The 20,386-nt window shown below is 50.9% G+C and overlaps 1 protein-coding gene across 2 annotated transcripts in view; it reads left to right on the forward strand.

Moving 5' to 3' along the window:
* Positions 1-198: 198 nt before the first annotated feature.
* The window catches only part of UFD1 (ubiquitin recognition factor in ER associated degradation 1), a 276,619-nt gene continuing 256,431 nt past the window's right edge, over positions 199-20,386 (forward strand). The window contains exon 1 of one of the 2 annotated variants that reach the window (XM_056504027.1): positions 199-206. The gene's annotated coding sequence lies outside the window, so the exon portion shown is untranslated. Of the gene's footprint in view, positions 207-3,958; positions 3,963-20,386 lie in introns of those variants that run through there. The other variant, XM_056504028.1, reaches the window with a different exon arrangement.

The raw sequence follows: 20,386 nt of genomic DNA on the forward strand, positions 1-20,386 counted from the left end.
AGAGCCCGCTCCGTCGGCAGCACCTGCACTGCACGGCCCGTCTGGGCCGGGAGCCGCACCCAGTTCCCGTCCCTGCCCCGGCGCGGACGAGACGCTACTCACCACCCGCTGCCGGCCCCTCGGAGCGCCCTGGCGATCCCAGGGACCTTCTTTCGCATCGGCGCGGGGCAACGCGACGCGGCCGCCCCGCCGGCCTGGCCCGGCCCGGGTACCAGTACCAGTCTCGGCCCGCGCCCCGGTGCCGGTCCCTCCTGGCGGGTAGCTGCACCGAGGTCCCAGGGAAATGCCCCGACGGGGCGGGCGGAGCCGTGGGGCGCGCCGGTGGCTACCGTAGCGATGGGGGTTGCATAACCCGAGCGATGCGCGGAGAGCCGGAGTGAGCAAGCGGGTTATATATAGCTGCCCTGTCTGTAGCCTGCGGGGCTTGATTCTTCTGTTGAAATATTATCTTTGGATGTGGTAAAAATATTTGCAGAGAAAAATCTAGACTACTCTTACATATTTGAGCATATGTTCCTGCAGCTAACGGCATAAGGGCAGAGCGTGACATGATCGGTGCTTTGTTTCTTTGCTGCTGCTGCTGCTGGCAGCGCGGTTCCTGGCCGGGACAGCTCCTTTCTCGAGCTCAGGGACACGCCACGGGGAAGAGAGCCCCGATACTGACCCGCGCTGCTCACCTGGCGGCAATACAAGGAGGAGAGGAAGGGATTTCGTTTGGGCACTCCGGGGCAATATCGGAGGATAGCGAACTACAAGCCGCCTCCGGGAACCCAAGGGCTGATGCCAGTGGGAAGCTGATGCTCTTTCCCCGAAGTGTGCTTGGCTCTGGACAGCTTCTGCTCCAGGAGGAAAGAAAATATTCCCCCTGGAAATTAATAAAGGACCCCAAACCAACGCCCCAGCAGAGTTTGGAGTTGTTGTCCCGGCCTTAACTGCTGGCATCGTTTCCTAGGTTTATTCCTTTATCCTTTCCTGCTCCTTACATAAAGCTCCAGCTGTAAGCTCCATGCTGGGGACAGCCTGGGCGCGGACCGGTCCCTCGGCCTGCCCACCCGGCCGGCAGAGTCTGAGGTGACTGGTGTCTACCAGGAACAGAGGACCCATCGGGAATCGTTGTCACCTGGGCGGCAGTGGAGCGGGTCCCGGCCAAATGGCGGGGCTGCAGCCTCGAAACCGCAAATCCCTGAGAGAAGACCCCGCTGCCCCGCTCCCACACCCCCTGCCCGGCCTCGCAGACACGCGGGGTTCCCACACGCGTGAGCGGCGCTGGGCGGAGCTGAGACAGTGGAGGGGGAAACTAGCTAGCCCTGTCTGCATCGCAACGGGGATCCCGCAGGGACAGAACCCGAGGGAGAGGGTGGTATGGCGCTGTGCAGCAAGCAGGGTCGACCCCTTTCCTGCACCCCCAAAAGGGCCTATACCCAGAGGCCGCATTTGACAGAAGTCCCGAGGGCGCACGTCCCGTTCCTCGGCCGCTCCGCATTGGCGGAGCGCTGCAAAGCGCATCCAGACTCGACGCTAATCCCGCCGTTAGCCATTACTGCTGTGCCCTGGCTCTGTATTCGTCCAAAGGACGGATGTGTTTGTTACTATTGAGCCCAGAGGTTCTGCTCCCCGCAGCTCACGCCTCGCCCGAGCAGGTGAGAGGAGAGGTCGAGGTTGTCCCGCCGCCTTTCCGCCGGAACGGCTCCACGGTGCGATAAGCGCCAAGAGTCCTACGCGGAAGAAGGGCTGGGACACCTCTCCCCCTTTTTCCTCATCCTCCGTGGACACACATCTGCTTCGCCCCGAAAAAAATGTAGTCCGATGGCTCAAAAGCTTGCGGTGGTACCGAGGAATACAACGCGTGGCAATGACTCTCGCATTCCCAACGACGGCAACCTCCAAGTCCCGGGGCGGCCCCCGAAGCCGAGCATCGCCGTGTCCCCGCCGCTCCACCACCTTCCCCGACCCCCCTGCAATAAACATCCGCTGGAACCCCCTCCCCTGTTTGGGCCCCGCACCCCATCATCCCCCAGACCTTCCAGGAGACGCGGAGGCGTACACCAGCGGCCGCTGCCTTCGTCCTCCCTCGCGGGGGTCTCCCTGCCGGCACTGCTCTCCACGGGCAGGGCTAGGTGTTTCTGGCCACGGGACACTCGCACAGAGCCATGGCCCTGCTGTTGCGGAGGTGTCCGGGTCCCCCAACCGGGCTCCTCCGCGCACCCCGAGCCCGGGCTGTGACACAGGTGCGTCGCGGCCCCGATGGGCTCTCCCAGTACCCTCGGGGCCTGGCTGGAACACAGCCCCACTGTGCAGCCTTCCCTCCGTCCGCCCTCCGCACTCACCCCTCCGCCAGCATCTCTCCACTCGTCCCTCCCGCGATCCCTCCTTTCCGCCCTCTCCCCGGCCCTTGCCCGGCCCCACCGTCCCTCCCGCCCCCAACCTCTGCACCCCGGCTGGCCCCCGGCGAACCCGAGCTTTCGCGGGGGGCCGCAGACTCTGTAGGGGAGCTGGAGGCGGCTCCGCACGGCTCGGCTCGTTTCGGCCTTGGCACGGCAGCCCGGGATCCCCGCTGAGCCGGGGGGCAGCAAATAACTATCGGGAGGACAGCGGCATCGAGCCGGGGCCGGGACCCCGCAGGGCCGGGAGGCGGCCCCCCTCTCGGCGCACACGGCGCACACAAAGCACACACAAGCACACACAAGCGCACACAAAGCACACACAAGCGCACACAAAGCGCACACCCCGTGTCTCCGACCACCGCTCGCATGAGCAGCCCAGCGGCGGAGCCTCCGACGGGCGGCCCGGGAGGGCGAGCCCCGCGGCCCCGCCGCCCCTGCCCGCCGCGGCAGCACCAGCCGTGCAGCACGGGAAAGGCTGACGCTGCCTCGCTGGTGGCGATTCTGCTGGAGGGATAAAAAAAGATGTTTCGTAGAGGGTTCAACTAAAGGGAAACGCGGACGTTTACGGATTCGTTGTAAGGGTGGAAATTAAGAGGAAATCTCGGCAGGTGAAAAAAGCCTGAAGTTCCCGCGGGTCCTGGGAAAAACGGGGATTTTCTGGCGTTTAATTTGAGAGCGTTATCGATGAGTACTTTTCTTATATTTACAGCCATCCTAGTTATTATTCCAACTACGGCGACTACTAGCATGATTTTGCAACTGACGTTTGTACCAAAATAAACGAATATCTTAAAAAAAACCCAAAAAACAAACAAATGTGTGAACCACGTCTCACCGAAAAAGGCAGACAGTAAAACAGAAAATAGAGCAAAACAGATGAAAGAAAGAAAGAAAGAAAGAAAGAAAGAAAGAAAGAAAGAAAGAAAGAAAGAAAGAAAGAAAGAAAGAAAGAAAGAAAACATTAAGAAAGAAAACATTAAGAAAAATTATAAAACTATGGAAAGAGAAAGGAAGAAAGAAATAAAAAGAAAAGATGAAAGGAAAGGAAAGGAAAGGAAAGGAAAGGAAAGGAAAGGAAAGGAAAGGAAAGGAAAGGAAAGGAAAGGAAAGGAAAGGAAAGGAAAGGAAAGGAAAGGAAAGGAAAGGAAAGGAAAGGAAAGGAAAGGAAAGGAAAGGAAAGGAAAGGAAAGGAAAGGAAAGGAAAGGAAAGGAAAGGAAAGGAAAGGAAAGGAAAGGAAAGGAAAGGAAAGGAAAGGAAAGGAAAGGAAAGGAAAGGAAAGGAAAGGAAAGGAAAGGAAAGGAAAGGAAAGGAAAGGAAAGGAAAGGAAAGGAAAGGAAAGGAAAATAGATAAAGACGGACGAACGAACGAAAAGCCAGGCAGGGAGAGCCCGAGCTTCTCTTCAGCAGCTTTGCCCACCGGAGCAGTTTGGGCTGGGGACATTGGCACCCACTTCCCGCTGCCAGTCGCCGTCTCTGCGCGGGGCCCCGCGGGTTTCGCCGGGGTTCACTGCCCCTCTGCAGCTCGCTGGTGTCTCCGGGCCGCCGAGTGCCGAGCGTGGATTCCACCGGCCCGGCCCGTCAGGCGGCAGCGCGGCAGGTGCGCGGCCCCGCGGGCGCGGCTCGGCCCCGGGCGGCCCCGGACACCTGAGAGCGCACGGCAGCGGCTTCTGCCCGGGCCGCCGCCGGCAGCCGCGGCTCCGCATGGCAGCCGCGCTGTGCTCCGCTGGTGGTCGTGGAAGACAGGAGAAGGAGAAGGAGAAAAGAGAAAAGAAAAGGAAAGAAAAAAGAAAAGAAAAGAAAAGAAAAGAAAAGAAAAGAAAAGAAAAGAAAAGAAAAGAAAAGAAAAGAAAAGAAAAGAAAAGAAAAGAAAAGAAAAGAAAAGAAAAGAAAAGAAAAGAAAAGAAAAGAAAAGAAAAGAAAAGAAAAGAAAAGAAAAGACCCCAAGGAAGAAAGCATCCAAATGAAATAATTGTTTTATAACCAGGCCAATCCTCATGAACAGTGGTTTTGTGTCAGTGACGCTGATGTGTCAGTGAAAACTGGGACTTGTAAGACTCCGTGTGGCGTCTAACTTACGAGCACGGCAGGGAGTCAGTGGGGCTCCATAGAGTCCAGGGGAATGGGACTGGACTCCCATAGCCCTCACAGTCCCCACAACTCCCACGGGCTCCTGCTTGCTAGCCTTGGCTCCGTGTTATTTGCCATGGGGATTTCAGGCTGCTTTTACAGGGTTACTTGCCTGCAGATCCCAAAGTAGAGATCACGCACGGGGAAATTCTCAGAAATAAAACTGTCAGCCACTCTCTCCCAGCACACAGCCGGTGGAGTTTCTCCCTTTCCTCTCTTACTTTTTTTTTTTTTTTACTTCTCCAGGTCCCCACCCTGATAACTGTTCGTGCTTCTCCAGTGAGATATCCATGCTCTCCTGCAGTGCAGCTGCCCTGTGTGGTCCACGGTTTGGGGCTATAAAGTTTTTGGGACCCTCACCCGGCCCCAGAATGCAGAGTTCCCTTGAGAGCTCCCGGGGTGGCCTGGGCAAGGGGACCTGACAGTTGGGCTCATTGTCTGGAGCTATGCCAGGAGCAACCCTCGCTGGTCTGGTTTTGAGTGCACCAGGAGCTACCTCTAAAACCAGTCGCTCTCTGTCACTCCTGTCCTCATTGTTGTTCATTAATGCTGTCAAAAAGCACTGTACGGGACGCTACTCTGCTGCCTGGGGTTGACACACACATCTGCCGTGTGAGAGAATTAGTGCCCATCCCCTCTTGCTTGGAGAAGCTCTTCTCAACTGCCTGCGCTCCCTGGATGCAGGGAAATGGGGCTGCAGACACAGGGTAATGAGCTGCTATTAGTTTGAAAGAAGGATTTCCCCCCTGCCCTGGAGTATTGAGGGGCCAAAAATGGCTTAGTTGAAATGTATTTGTTATCGCAGCACAAATATGGGGAAGAGGGGGAGAGAAGTCCCACAGAGCACAGGACACTGCTGCTATCTGCATCCAAAGGGAAAGCAGCTGCTTCTTGCTAGATTCTTTCTGAAGACCCAGAGCCAGTTTCAAGCCACGCACTTGCAGCCGTGTTGCTAGAGGGAAGGTCAGGCATTTATCCTCAGCTCGGTTGTGGTGGTTGCACCGAAGGTTTATATTCACTCGGTGCCGCTGCAGCATCCTGTGCAGACATTTATTTTGGCTAAAGGCAGCCTGCTTCTCGTTTGGATGCAGTGGCTGAGGCCTGACCCACACAGGCCCCGTGCGCCAGCAGAGCTGCTGTGGCCCTACAGGGTGTCTGTGTGTGGGTTCATTTCCACACAAGGGGGCCCAGATGGCTCCATCCCACAAGAGGCTGCAGTTAGATGAACACTGTTCATGGAGGGGGAGGTCACTGCAGAGCTCAATCACTGTCAGGAGATGTGGTGTCCCCCAAAGCTCCATGCTTGCAGTTGCTGTAGACTGTTCTGTAAGGATTTTTTTCCTTGCAACAACTTTTCTCCTTTTCTGTTAGGCCAGTAAATAGCCCAGACATTCCTTGTTCTACCTCGTCTCCTGTCACAGCAAAGAACAGATTGACATCATTTGCTCTGGAGCTCAGATGTTTTCATGGGGTTTGGTGTGGCAGATGATGATATATATTAATCACTAACATAACAGAGTATGTTAGCATAAACAAATGAACACAAACAACAAACCGCAGGGCTCAGCTTGCTAATGGGAGGCTGCACAATCCACAGGAGATCCCACTGGGATAAACCCTCTCCCTGAATTGCTGGGTGTTAGGTCAGGCCTGCTGCAAACTTAACCCAAGGCATAAGGAATGGATGCTTCAGCCAATGTCAGCTGCTTCCTCAAATCCAATCCAGCATAAAAACTGGCTACATCATGGAGATTTTTCTTCTTGCGTCAGTGCTGGAGCTGAACCCTCTGGATCGCGTCCAGCTGAGAGGCAGCAGGCTCTGCACTGCCACTGAGGGCAGATCACACATGTTAAAGTCTTATGGGAGAGCACAGTCTCTGAGAGCAGAGATCAGACCTGAAGACGAGCCCAGGACCCTTCCTGGAGCCCATATTTGTCTGCAAAAAACCAGAGATGCTTCTACCAGCTGATCCTTTCTCCTTTGCCTCCTTGTCACTTTACTAATTTATGGATGTTCCTGCTCCTAAGGGATTTTGTGACCTGATCATGGTTCTCTGCTCCACTTGCTATTTCCTCATGCCCTGTGGGAAACCTTGTCCCTTTTGAGAGTGCTGTGGTGGGACAGGTGAGGCAGGAGTGGTTCCTTCTGCCTGCCTTCAAAGCCACACCAGTATTACTGACAGCACATCCTTCTCCCCAGGCAGAAGGATTTTGAGGATTTCAGACCGTTGCTCTGACTTCTGCTTCCACCACCCCATCACCAGGCCCTGCTGAGGGTGCTAAAGACAGGCAGGTTGTCTCTACTGGAGCCCAAGGCTGCTGCAACAGGCAGACACTGCAGTCAGAGCCTGCCAGGCACACAGATCAGCTGGAGGGGTGACCAGCCCTGCCTGAAATGTGATGTGTCTTGCACCCTTTGTGCTCCTGCCTGCAGAGTCCTGGCCAGAGACCTGGTACCCCTTAACAGGCATCTCAGGGAAAGGAAGGGGCAGGGACTTCAGCAGCCCTTAAGGAAAACCCTTACAAAATACTTTGTAATTCCTGCACAAGCCCTTTGAAGGGCAATGGTAAGTTACTAAATAAGCACAGTGAAGCAGAGCAGAGCAAGCCTCAGAGCAATCCTGTCTCTGTGGTGCCTCAAGTTCAGCATGGGGTACCTCAGGACTGCTTGGCACACCTAAATCCTGCTGTTTTCATCTCAGTGTCCTTCTGTGCAAACAACAGTGATGATGTTTAGTCACCTTCAGAGAGCTGTTTGGCATTGAAAGGGATCCAGGATAATTTTGGCTTAGTTTTGTATAATTTATTTATTGTATTTTTAGGTTTTGTTGTACAAAGCAACACTGCACCATTTCTAGCTCTTCTCTGATGACATCTTAGTCAGCTTTTGTTCTCCCTACTCATGAATTCCATTTCTCCGGTTTTAGTTGAAATTCCAGCCTGGAACGATTCAGGAATCCACATTGATGAGGATTCTTTACATTTCTTGTTACTTTCTCATATAAAAATTTTAATATAAAAGGTGGTTCAGATCTAACCTGCTCTCTCACAAGTGGCTGCTGCATAAGGAACATCCTCCCTCTTGTCCTACTGGGCTCAAAAACAGGGTTTGGAAAAGACATTTGAAGGTGCACAGTCAGGCTCCTCAGAGGTGAGAATCAGCATGGTTGTTTCCTTCCTCATGGCTTTTGCTGGGGAAACCCTGGCCCTGGTGAAGCCAGCAATGGATACTCACGACCTGTGAAAGGCACAGGTATGAGGGGACCCATAACACACCCAAGCTGAGCTGGCAACTGTCCCTGTGGGGCCACTGGCCCTGGAGGTGAGAGCTCTCTGCCTCCCCCACTCATGGCTCGCTGCAGTCCACAGGCACTTCCCGTGGGCCAAGGCCTGGGAAACACCACTGTCCCTGCAAATAGCACCGAGCGACTGGCACTGAGGGGTGGTTCAGCTTCAGGAACTGCCAATGCTCACGCCTTCCTCTGCGGAATTAGCACAAGGACAGATTAAAGAAAGCCAATTTCCTTTCTCATCAAATCAATTCCTTCTGGGGCAAACAAAGCCACGAGCACAGCGCTCTTGTCCTCCCGTGATCTTGTGGAAGAGGCAGCTTTGGAAAACCCAAGCCCATTTCCTGCTCTGCATGCTGCAGTGTATATCCTCGCCTCAGCCCTGGAAATGCTTTGATGGATATTATTAGGCCCGGAAAGCATTTGGAGCTCCTTTCTTCCGTACGAGCTGAACAAACTGCTACGGGATAAAAGAGGGGCAAATTGGAACGGTCTGTGGATGCTGTAGGCAGGCTGCCTCGCTAAGGGAGCCCATGTGCTGCTGTCTGTGATAGGGACAAAGCAGCCTTGGGGCCAGGGCTGCTGCCAGCCCCTGGGGGGGACATCTCTTTCATACTCTCCTGCCAAAAGGCAGAGCTGTAGTGGGGCATCACCAAAATGATGGCAGTAAAGCCTGATCCCTCCTAACTGCATCCAGCTCTACCCAAGACTTTGGCCCATTCTTAAATCCATATACCAGCTCCAACAAATCTCATTGCCTACCCCAACACACCCTCATCAAATCCTACAAATGAGGGGAACCAGCTTTTCTCCCCTCTCACAATGACCATTGCCCACCCCAGGACAGACTTGCTCATTCTTGCTCAGCTTTCCAGACATTGGGAACAGAGCTATCTCACTGCTCTGAAAGGGAAAGTGCAAAAGCAAAGCAAAGCCAATCCTTTGCTTTCAGAGGGACTGGAGCTCTGAGCGGTGTTTCGACACTAACACAGTCAAGAAATGACAGTGAAGAAATCTTGGGGAGTGAACAGCACTTGTGGTTATTGGTGAAATCCCATATTAGTAGAAAGGTCTGGTAAATGGAAGCAGGAGTCGCTCTGACTACAGCATCTGTTGGATGTGGAAAGTGGTTATGACTCTCTCCAAATACAATGCACATGTACTGGGGAAAATGACTGCTACAATAACAGGAATAAATCTTAATAGAGACTTGGGTGATAACAGACACCATAGGGGAGTTATCAAAATGAAAAACATATGGCAGCGTCTCTGCCAGACCTGCATGGAAACCCCTTGGAAGGACTAGCAGAGCTTGTACCTGTAAACTAAAAAAGAGCAGAAGACACAGTGGCAGGGGAACAGGGCTGAGGGAACCACATAAATTCTGTCAGCATGCCCTCCTCAGAAGAGCAGTGGGGGTCTGGGGTCAGTGTCCTGCAGCCCATCTCCTTGCTGGACAAGTCCAAGTTTAAAAGCAGCCTGGTCTGACAAATTCTTTCCCACTTCTCAGGTTTGGCAAGGCAAAAGTCTGCAAGTCAGGCTGGACAGGAGCCATTTTTTATTGTGTTCAAACAAGACCTTGACCTGCACTGCTTATTAGCATTAGATCTCATTTTCTTTGCCTCTTGGCAGCAAGTAAGGGTAAGGATGGCAGAGAAGGAATAGTGGAGGAGCAAACTCAGGGCCCTGGAAAGTTCAGGCACAACCCTGGCAGTGAGGTCAGGTTGGATTTGTTTTCCTGCATTTATAGGAGCTACAAACTGAGCCCAGAATTCATGGTATGGCAAAGAACAAGCAAACGGGAAGCTCGGCTGGAACTGACAGTTTCTTGGCAGGAAGCAGCAAGAGACAGGACAGTGCAATGTTAAATGAACTTGCACCTTTTCCCCAGCACTTCAGTGTTTTCAGCAGAGGTGAAACCACAGATTAGCCAGAATACAGATACCCAGCTTCGTTTTGCTCAGGAGCAGCCTGGCAGGTGATGGATAAACATAAGCACAGCAGATACAGAGCAGGTTGGTGTGAGATGTGGTTACTGTTAGTCTCTTAGGTCTGCAGGAAGGGAGCAGGAGGCATTCCCAAGATGCCTAGAGCAAGGCGAGGTGTCCAGATTCTGCTGATCCCATACTTCGGGGTCAGGAGCAGGGTATGAGGATTGGTTCCTGGGTACCAGCCACTGCTCCTTGATTCTGTTAAAAGATTGGTCCCACACCAAGCCCTGACTGTACTGACTCCCATGGCCATCCAGTACTAAAGCAGAATCCAGGGGCAGAGGGAGAGCCTTGAGCAGGCACCATCACCTCCTCTTCACTCTTAGAGGTGACTGTGTAGGCTACCATCATCCCATCCAGTGCCAACTTGACAACTGGGGATTAAATAGTGGAAAATTCAAAAGACAGCTGAGGATGGGGCTTATATTAGTCAAGACACTCAGGCACGCTAGCTTTAGCTGACCAGGGTCACCAGCAGTAAATAGAGATAATGTTATGGTAATGGAAAGAAGATGGAGGGCAGGAGGATGACAGAGCAGACCCTAAGTGCTAAATGCTTCTATGAGGTCAGGGACTTTGCCCCTGGCTGTTATTATTTTAATTGCATCCTAAATCTGCAGCCACTGGTCAGAGCAGGTGTCTGAGGACAGGGCATGGATCTGCTCTGATGCCTGCCACAGCCAAGACTGAGCTGAAGAGAGAGTTAGATGTGATATTTGTTACACCAAGCATCCACATTTATATAATCCAGGGTTAGTAACCCTGAACGACTTGTTTGCTCACAACCAAAAATCATTCCTGTCCCAGGGATGAGCAAAGAGGAGCCTGAAGCTCTGAGCTGGTCTATTCCAGTGTCAGAGGGGCATATCCTGTCTGTTTCCCTCGGGCGGGGGTGGGACTCACTCATGCCCATGGCTTGGTAGAGTCACTGGGACAAGACCCAGGGACAGGCAGAGACTGTCTGACCCCAGACGGGCTGCAGATGTCTGGTTTTGGCTCAAGCAAATGTACATCAGGCAAGGCAAAAGAACTCGGAGATCAAACAGCATCTTTATGCTAGTCCTGAGCAGAAGAGTTGTTTTATTGCATGCTTAGCCACAATAAACCAAACAATAAAGTAATAATAAATGGTCACAAAAAATTATTTCAGAGTCCATAAAACAAAAACAGTGTAACAAGGACAAATTAATTGTTAACACTCCTCCTCTTCCCTGTCCCATAAAACCTGTCGGGTTTTACAGGTGATGGGTGAACGCCAAGCTCCCCTAGCCTTGTGAAACTGGCAGTATGATCATTGCTGTCTTTTGCTGTGAGCAGGGTGACAACTCCTAAACCCCATTGCCACTACAGCCCAAATTCCCACTTCTGCTGCTGGCTGGGGACCCATGCACAAGGCTGTGGGCTGCTCACAGCTGTGGGACACTGCCCACACCATGTTTCTCCTCCATTGAAGCAGGGAGTGCTGTGGTCCTGTCAGGAGCCAGGCAATGAAACCACGGGATGTGTGCTGAGCTCTCGCACTGAGCAAACAAGGCTTTCTAAAGGTTTAGAGGACCACCTTCATGAGCAGAATGACCCCCCCATGTTTAAACCAAACAATCTTGACCTCTCTATGAGTCTTAGCCACATAAAAGCTCACCTCTTGGACTCTCCATTAGGTTTTATGATGTGCTTCCATATTTAAATGGACATGACTCACACCAGGGTTTCTGCCGTGCATGTGAAGGAAAGAAAAGATGAATGCCAGATGTTACGTATGAGTTACTTCAGGGAAAAAAAAGAAGAAAAAGGAGAGAAAAGGAAATGCTGGCTGGATTTTCCCAGCTCCTTCTGCACAGGTGAGCACAGACTGGTATTTGACTTTTCTTTAAAAATGCTGCCTCCGCAGCCTGGCCACACTCCTGGCTGCTCTGCAAGCACACAGCCCCCCCAGTTCGCCCTCCTCATAGCAGGGGCTTCAATTTTCTGTCAAAAGTCTTCTGGCCAAACCTGGCAGCTGTCATCACCTCCCTGTTTATTTGTGGAGCAGGAAGGGGCAGGAGGAGGAGTGGAGAAGGGGTGGAGGGCTGCCCCTCTTTGGGGTGACACATTCCTTCACCCAGAAAACTCCGGGTAAGGCAGGCAGAACAGCCGGGTGATGCAGAAGAGCTGCACAGGTGGGGTGGTGTGGGTGGTGTGGGGAGGATTCTACCCACTGCAACTGCAAAAGCACCTGACAAGCTGCCTGCCATCCCCATGGGCTTATGGCTGCTTTCTTCTGGGCTCCAGAGGCATGGGTAGGTAGGAAGGGCTGAGCAGCAGATTCCCTTTACAGCCTTGCTCCTGCCTCTCTGAAAGGACCTTCTGTCCCCACACAGACCCCCTGCATGTCATTGCCTTGTCCAGTCTGCTCTCAGTGGGCTCATCTGGCACATTCTCACATTCCCACCTCCGGGGGACAATGGCAGAGCCTCTGCCCAGGCGAGCATGGAACTGGCAGGCTTGTGCCACAGGTCAGCCCTTTCCTGCACTCTGTTCTGTACACACAGAGCACGAAGCACAGCCATGACCACACTGAAGTCATGGCCAACAGATCCTGCTCTCAGACTCTCAGCACCACCCATGGTGAAAGAAGGATCACTCCACCCATTGCATCTGCTCCAGAATAGGGAGATACAAACCTTAAAAACCTAACTAGCCCTTCTCAGGAGGCTCCTCCTGGGTGGAGGGGCGATGCTCCATGTGGTCTCTTCTCCCTACAGAGGGCTGGGGGACTGACACATTGTCATGAAAGGGGTTCTGCTGTTCCCAACCAGGGCGGGCTGTCCCTCTGCAGACAGATGAGGCTGAAACTCCACACTAAGAATATGTAAGGACATTAAGCTGTTGGAACTAAAGGATAATTTGAAAAGTATTTTTCTTAATACTAGCATTAGGTTTCCCCAGCTTTGCAGTTGGTAAAGAGAAAAAGAATGTCCTTACTAAGGGAAAGCAAGTGAAAGCTGAACCAGAGAGGAATTAGGGGGTGGTGGATGCTTGGAGCTGGGTCCCCTTGCTTAGCTCAGGGTGCTGATCATGCTTGGTGCAAGAACGTCTGTTCTCACCCCAGACCTGCAGGAACAGCCTAAGGGGTCACTGGCTTTGCCTCAATGGCAAACTACAACATGCCAAGAGGGAAGTAACATGGTCACACTGTCCTGGGAGCAAGAGCATCTCTTCAGCATCCTGCCTGCACCAAGGGTAGGGCTGCACTCCCACTGAGACCCTGCAAATATTCAGGTTAAGCAAAACGTCTGTTTTTTTCAGAAGTGATGAACTGAGAGACTTTTCATCTTTATATCAAACAGAAAGTCCCCTTGGGTACCTGCTGAGCTCTGCAACTTCTTTATACAGCTGCTGAGCGACTCAGTCATGAATAGAGAGCACAGAACTCTGCAACCTTTACTTCTCATTTTTTGGTGTCTGTCTTTAGCTGGGTAGATTAGTGCAGAGTTTATGAAAACAGGAGATTTGCAGCTACAGCAGCTGCAAGTGGTGTCTGGTGAGTTTTAGTTCTCAGCACCATCCTGTTCCCATCCCTGCAGGGATGGCAGCCCTTCCTGACGCTCTGGGCCTGGTGAGTCACAGCCCTGTGATGCAGCCTCTCTGCATTCCCACCTCTGCCCTTGCAAAGGTCCCGGGGCTGCAGGCTCTGCACTTGCTTCTCCCTGCCTCTGCCACCACAGGCCAGAGCAGCAAGTAGGATGTGGGACCCAGTGCTGTATCCCGAGCTCCTGAGCGCAGAAAACTTGGAAACTGGCAGCTCAGAGATCATGAGGAGGCATCAGAAGAGCCCATGTTCCTCACAGAGGAATTCCTGTGCCCTTGCAACATGCCTGTGTGAACGAAGGCAGGAAAATTAGCTGCAATATGGCTTTTTGTGATCACAGAGATATTGCAAAAGGAAGGAAAATAAAAAAAGGTTCCGTTTTCCTCTCATTCCCCTTCCCCACCTCACTGGAAAGACTCAGGAAGTACCCAGCCATCAGGAACAATGTGAAAAAAACCCAGTACCATTTTCCCTGGTGAACCTGGCAGGATCCCAAGCAGGGACCATAACAGCCAGCGAGAGTGAGGCTCCCTCATGCCTCTCCTGGAGAAACAAGTGTTGGGCGCCTTCATTTCACTTTCCTCCTCACCTTTTGTGGAGCCCTGCTACCATGTCCCCAGCATGATAAGGAGGGATGTCTCCTTCTGCCTGGATATTCAGAGTGCACCTGCAGCAGCAAGAGCTGGTTCACCAATGAGCTCCCTGCCTCTGGCATGAGCAAGAAGTCATGGTTTGCTGAAGGACACATCCTGGTCACTCCATCAGCCTCTTTAATTTCCAACTCTTCCCCAAAATGCCTTTTAATTGAGCATCAAGGCTGCTCAAAACTTTTCTCATCCTGAACCACTAGTGTAGATGCAGACTGTGACAATGGCCAGGGCACTTCCCTGGGAACATTCATCAAATTTTGCAAGAGCTGCAACCACAAGAGTGTCTGGGCAGAATCAAATTTACCACAAGCCACGTTCCTTCCCTTCCTGCCCTGCCCATCTGGCACAGCTGGGGGAGAGCACAGGCAGAACTGGATGCCTGGGGTCACAGCTCTTGTTCATCCCTAACAATGGGGTGAGGGAGAGGTCTGTGGCCCAACGCATCCCCATGCTGGGAGTGGGGACAGCCCAGGATACCGAGGAGCATCTGTGCTTTCAGAGAGCACATTCCTAGGACAAGACACCATGGCATGGCCTCCTCCAGGGCCTCATGCATCCCCTGGGCTTGTGTGCAAATGCTGTGCTTCCCCAAATAGACACTTTTCTGGGAATGTCCCACTGCCCCGAGGAGGCTTGGCTGGTTGGCATCAGATGACCAAAGCTGTTGCGTGCTTCCATTGTTCCCCAAGGCAGTTATTAATAGAGCACTGTAATAATAGAGGATATTTATAAAACACCTCTGTGCCTGGGAATCCAGAACAATCTGCAAACCTGTGCAGGTCTGTGTGTCAGCCCTGAGCCTCTTTGGTGATTGTTACAAAGAGAAAGTAAACCCTATATCCCACTGAATGGCATGACAAATTCACAGGCTGGAGGGGCCACTGAAAAGGTCTGGTGTAAGACGTGAGCACCAGCACTGTGGTCCTGCAAGAGTGCAGGGGACAGCTCGGGCCCAGCCTCCTCCCTGCCAGCAGAGCAAAGCAGGAGAAGAGCAGGAGTCATAGGTGCTCTTTCTCTGGTCCCAACTTGTGGGCAAGAGAGATGTCACTAAAGAAATTAAAGTAGATACAGTCCATGCACAAGCTCCCCAGGACTATGCAGGGGGTGAGGGGTGCAGCTGGCAAGGAGGCTGCACTGGTGCAATTGCCTTTTATGCTGAGTTTGATTAGGAGTGTGATATACATATATATCATATTGTAATTCGTGTTTTGTATAAAATAAGTCTGCAAAATAAACGAGCCACAGGTAACGGCAGTGATTGCCTCAGAACTAGGTAAATTAGCCGGACTGCTACCGATAAGCACCTATCTCCTGGGGAAGCCTGGAAACTCACAGGAGAGCAGCATTTCCCGAGAAACCCATCACCAGGACTGCATTCCCCGACTCTGGTTCCCGTAAAGATGAAATCAACCACCTAAAAGCAATACACAACGGACACAAAATCTCGTCAAGGAGCAGGAAGGACTTTGTCTTGTGTGGACACCAGAGCTGAACTTGAAAGAAACAAAGGACTGTCCCGCTCCAGGCTATGAAAAACAGTATAAAAAAGATGCCAACCAAGATGGCGACGTGAACACTTGGAGAGTTTGAATCATTGTGTGTTCACCTGATGCCGACCCCGGGCTTGGCATTGTACTTTTTGATTGTGGCTTTCCAGGACCGTATTTTCGGTCACGAAAATAAAATCTGCCAATTTAACCTTTTAATTCGGTTTGATTCGTTTATTACCTACAACAGGAGGATCCATTTGCTGCCCTTCCTGACACCTGGGCTGCAGAGACCAATAGCAAACTCTGGTGACAAGGCTGAGGATCTGTGCTTAAACAGTGGAGTTTCACACTTCCAGAAACCTGTGCAAACCTACCAGGCCCTGTACACAAGAATGCACACTTTTGCTTAGCTTTATAGAAGGAAAAATCAAAATGAGGTGCAGGATTCAGCTAGAGCAAGGCCAGACTCTCTGTGCATCATGGGCTGGGGTGAGGTGCAGAGCCACACACTGGTGGCTCCTCCACACACAGCCAGGATGGGGACCGGACAGAGAGGAATGCAGATAGCCTTGTTGTTGGGCTGTTCCATCAGGATCATAAAACCAAACAAATCCAGTCCTCCCCCCAGCCTCACTTGAGGAATTAGAGAAATGAGGCCATTTATGTCTTCACATGGGCGACTGAGCCTGGCAATAACCTTTGGTCACTTCGAAGCAGGGCTGGATTTGAAATGTGAACCAGAGACCAGGAGGTGAAAACCTCCATATCCCATTACAAATCTCTGGGGATGCCGAAGGCCTGTCAAGCCACAGTGCTTTGCTGCTTATTTATTACTATTTGTCTATGATTGTAGCCATTGCCAGGGCTGGTGTTACTGCTTGGGCAGTGGGCAGCTGCCTCCAGGGCCAGCCTGTCTCCCAGCAAAGCCAGGGACCCTGGGACTGGAGTGGTCAAGGTATCACAACTGTTGGAAAAACACATTGGTCCTTTTGTGGCAGCAAGTACAAGCACAAGCATCACAGTAGGTGACACAGTCCCTGGTGACAGCCATGAGGAGGTGAATGAACCCTTTAAGGTAATGAAGTTTACAGCCCAACACAGTAAGGGATCAAGGTAAAAAGCCCCTGAGCCATAATGTAGTGAAAATAGTTCTACATAAGATATATTCAGTCTTGTAAACTGGCTTATTCACAACCAGAAGCACTTGCTGTTTGATTATTAGTGGTCTAAGATACAAAAATCCTCTGTCTGCCTTGAGCTTGTCCTCTGAAACAACTGCACAAGATCTGCTTTATTCACAAGTGGCTTGACTGACTTAAGTCTTCTTTTATCCAAACAGATCTCTAACCCATTGAGTAATCATGGCTTCATGAGAAAAGCAAGTTGGAGACAGCATGCATTTCTTAAAAAAACCAAAACAACCTATCTCTCTGTAAACAGAGAATTTCCTTCCATCCCTTTTAAGCCTGCTTCACCCCACTCCTCTCCACTAATCGTCTTATTTCTACTTTTGTGGTCTAAGAGGTATCAGATAATTTTGCAGATCAGAAGCTAAGGCAGGCCCCTGGGTGGTCAGAGAGAGCCTCCCCAGAATGGCTTTGCTGGCTCTGTCCTCCAGACAGGTTCCCACAGCTCAACAATGGGATTTGGAAGATGTTTCATAGAAGAAGTTTTAGCACCCCTGTGTGGTATCGCTCTGCTATGTGAGAGCTGAGCAGCACAGGGAAATTCTGCCTGAAGCTTCCAGGAGTCCACAGCAGGCTGGGTCTGCTGATGGAAATGTGACTCTGTTAGGAGGCCAAGCCCAAGCCATTTCCCAATTACCAGTTCAGCCTCTGGGGAAAGCCACAAACCCATCTCCCAGCAGGGATGGGCATCACAGGGCTCTCTCAGATGGAGCTCCTTAGAGGTACAGAAACAGGAAAGAGGACAGTGTGTAGAGAGCATGCAGGAATAAACTCACATAGATCCATGTGTCTGGCTGTGACATTGAATGCTTTACAGCAGAAGTGATGATAATTAATTTGCTTATGATGTGGGACAGCTGATGAATGTGCTGATGCTGTCAGGATTCAGTGAAGCTGCATTGATTTTCATGCAGACTCAGGGGCTTTGTTTATGATGATGGGTTAGTTCCCAACGTGACCATGGTGATTTAGGAGGTGGAGCCCCATTTTCAACAGTGAGAAAGTATTTAAGTTCATGTTTGCTGAGTACCCACAGGTTTGCCTGTGGTATCCAGAAGGTATCCAGACACTGGCTGGTGATGGAGAGAGGCAACAACGAGCAGTGAAAATTAATAAATCAGGGTAATACTGGTCCTGACCTGCTGACTGGTTTACTAGTTTCACTGGGTACTATCTGCATTTAATAGGAACCCTTACACATTTCTGCAGATGTGATGCAGGCTGTCAAAATGCTTGTACTCCCTTGAAAATTCACCAAGAGTGCATTTCTCCCTGAATCTTGGTGGGATTTATGCTAAGTGTGTTAACACCAGCCAAGAAGCTGCATTTGTCTAGGGTCTAGCTGAAGTGCATTAACTCCAGGTGCAAGCAGAAGTGTGAAAAGCAGCTCAGCTGATGGGAGGGAAGGTGTGTGTTGATGGTGCCAGATCCCATGTCCATTCTCAGCCCTTTGCTATGGGGAAGCTCCTTTGCCCTCAAGGCTGTCCTGCTCGGTGCTGCAGCATGTCCTGGGAACAGTGCTGTCACTCTGAGCAGCTCTCCAAGTCCCTGCTGCCAGCAGAAAGAACCTGTGAGGGGTGAAACAGTGCCAAGTGCCTGCTGCTCAACAGAGAAAATATATTCTGAGGGCTATTCATCAAGGATAAAACTACAGAAAGAGAAATACAGGACTCTAAGGAAGTGCAGTGCAGGTCTAGAGCTGAATAATGGAAATTCCCAAGAATTTGGAATTTGGGGCTTGCTGGTGGCTTCACACACAAAGTTAATCCAATAAAGTGAATTGTCTGTGCAACCTTTCCAGAACACAGCCTTTCCTTCACCAATAGGATTATCTTTGGGACCAATCATTGTATGCAATGCTGAATTATTCTGCCTTGGTGCACTATCAGCTGAATTTCCTATTTTCCATTTGCTTTCTTTAGCAGAGCATGTTGTGGCCAGCCTGAAATGACAACTTTAGTGAACACACAACAGAAAGTTTTAGCTTCCACTGAAACACAAGTTAGTCAAGTATAAATAGTGTGTATGCTGTTTATGGTCCTAAAACTTAGATTTGCTTCTAGTTAAAATTACACATGTGTTCCACGTGTTTGTTTTTGTTACTTGTGTCAGGACTAGAATTCAAAATACCTAGGACTACATAACAGCTTTGGGAATATCACATTTTCAGCCCAATGGCTGGGTTTTGCTGTAGTGATTTTAGACTTCTTGAAAACACGGGAAAAGAATCAATTGGCAAAGTAGAAAAAATTAAATGTAAAATCTCTTTGAAAGAATCTGAGTATACAGCGGTTGCAAAATAATCCACAGAAACGTCTTTTCTTGGTGTTCCTTTGCTGAAAGCACTTCTTCAATGCCAGGTTTAGAAACTTCCACTTTATTTCATGCTCTGATGAACCTACAAGAGTTTTGTCTGCTCTGAGGTGAAGCACTGTGCTGTGCCAGAAGAGGCAAGAAGTCTACAGATGAGTAGAGGCAGGAAAACATGCTCAGCTCTTAGTGCAGCTCTCTTATTGCAAAGAGAGGAGTTCCTGGCACGACAAGTTACTCTGAGTCCAAAAGCTTGTCTAAACCTTGCCTTTGGCATGGCACCTGAATTAGCTTTGGGCTCTTTTACTGAAAATCTGAGTGCTTGCAAAATCTTTTGCCCAAGGCCCAAGGTTGCCACAAAGAACCTCTGGGTCCCTGTGGTAGCCTGGGCATTAGCCTGACTTGTCCAGTTTGTGGAGAGAATGGAGCGTTAGCAGGTGGCCAAACTGATGCTATCAAATCTAAGTGTCAGATTCCAGGGGGAACAGCCTGCCCTGGCAAGGACAGCAGGCTGGGATGGGTGCTGCTGTCACTGAGCAGGTTTTTGGCTTAGCAAGTTCAGCAGGCATCTGGAAGGTATTCACAGAGTCTGTGGGGGGCTGACTGAGACAAATTTGACCTCCAGCAGGTAGAGAGCATCAGGGAAGTGTTCTGGTTTTACTGTCACATCCAGTAGGAAAAGCTTAGTAGTTTAGGGAGCAATGCACTGTGTGTCTTTGAGCAGGAGTTTGGCAGGGAAGGCAGGGCAAAGAGCTGCTCAGCTGGCTCCAGCTTCACTTAGAGAGTTTTTTAATCAAATGAAATCCAGGGGGACAATGCCCAAATAAAATCAATGTTAGCTATGGCTGAAGAGAACAAGAGTTTGTGGGAGTAATTTGGGGCTCCAAATAAGGGGTCTCACGCTGGTTTTATGTCAGGTGTAACTGTCCCAGGACAGATTCCATCACAGTCCCCACAGGGCTTTGCCCACAAGACCCTCCCTGCAGATGATGGGAGAACAAGTACAATGAGGGATAATGACAGATTTTCAGTGTATTTCTGAATGTCTTGGTTTAACTTCTTCTGCCTGGTATTGTAAGGGCATCTTTGGACATGTGACTCTTCATCTTAAGTGTTTGCACTGCCTCCAACAGGCACGGTGGGTGCTCACCATGGAGACATCAGATTCCATTTGAAGGCCAAATTGAAGTGTGGGTAATTACATTTCCCCATTTAAACTGCTGGCCAGTCTCAGCTGGATAAAATGTTCCCTTCCTAGCTGGAACTGTTGCCATGTCCTGGGAAACAGCTGCTGTGACAAAGTTAGGGGTCAGCTGCTGTGTGGACAGGACTGATGTATCGGTGGCACACAGCCGTTCAAGCCCAGGTACCCGAATGGCAGAAGCCAC

This window comes from Oenanthe melanoleuca, chromosome 15 (genome assembly GCF_029582105.1).
Source record: "Oenanthe melanoleuca isolate GR-GAL-2019-014 chromosome 15, OMel1.0, whole genome shotgun sequence".
Taxonomy (NCBI): domain Eukaryota; kingdom Metazoa; phylum Chordata; class Aves; order Passeriformes; family Muscicapidae; genus Oenanthe; species Oenanthe melanoleuca.